This window comes from Aplysia californica, unplaced genomic scaffold (genome assembly GCF_000002075.1).
Source record: "Aplysia californica isolate F4 #8 unplaced genomic scaffold, AplCal3.0 scaffold00180, whole genome shotgun sequence".
NCBI classification, from domain to species: Eukaryota; Metazoa; Mollusca; class Gastropoda; order Aplysiida; family Aplysiidae; genus Aplysia; species Aplysia californica.
In genome coordinates this window covers 1,110,147-1,111,300 of record NW_004797450.1, presented here as the reverse complement: position 1 = coordinate 1,111,300, position 1,154 = coordinate 1,110,147, and positions in this window count along the sequence as shown.

The following is a 1,154-nucleotide window of genomic DNA, read 5'->3' as shown; positions in this document are numbered from 1 at the left end:
CCAAACAACACACACACACAAACACACACACAAACGACACCAAAAAAAATAATTTAAAAAACAACCACTAAGTATATTATATATAGTCTATATAACATTCGTGTCATGTTAGTTGTGTTTAGAATTAAAATCTTAAGATATCGTCTAATTATATATAGCCTCTCCACAAAATAAACAAAGAATCTTTGCAAATCATTTAAATATTTTGATCAATTTGTGCGTAGATCAACGTCTGATAAATCCTGTAACAATTGCACTAAGTTTTTAAAATTCTGGCCTAAATTAAATAAATGCCCTAAATAAAAGGCATTACAGTGTTCCTTCGGTGTAGATCTATACTATATGCCTACGAGCGCGCGCGCGCGCGCGTGTGTGTGTGCGCTATTGGGACGTACGGTCCCCTAACATCAGCCTTCAACAATGGACCCTCCTCTCTCTCTTCGTGGCACCGCGCGCAGCAGGCCCAGAGGAAACATACAAAATGGCGCCAACTATGGTCACCCAGCGCGAACTGCAGTCTTTTCTTTTTTTTCCTTTCTTTTATCCGCCGCTTATACCCTTTTGGGTGTCACGGGAAGAATTTAGAATGAGACATCTCTCTGTAGCCAGCCGGAGAGCTTGGGTCGGGGAGATGCCGTGGGTGGTCTTTCTCGGTCGCAGTCTAGCCTTGTTGCAATCGAATTTTTTTTAATTTTTATGTAGGCATGTTGTGCTGTATGGTGTGTTGGTAATCGCATGAGATGTCCGAATCATTTGATTCTTTGGTGTTGGATGTGATGCATGACATCATTTGTGCCCACCATTTCTCTGATTGCTGTGTTTCTCGCCTGGTCTTGTTTACTGCTTTTCTAAGGCATCGCATTAAAATTTCATATGTTGTAATTCTTTGCTCTAATGTCTTGTTCGTGGTCCATGTTTGGCACTGTTAGGTGAGTGTTGGGATGAATATGGATGATGATCATTTTGAATTTTGTTGTCATGGGGATGTTAGTGTGTTTCAGTAGTGGAGTAAGCTGGTAACCAAAATTATTGGCCTCTTGTACTCGTGTTTCAATTTCTTTACAAATGATAATGTATATATATATATATATATATATAGATGTACATGTAGTAGGGCTGGGCAGTGGGCTACGGTATGGGAGGGAATATTGTGC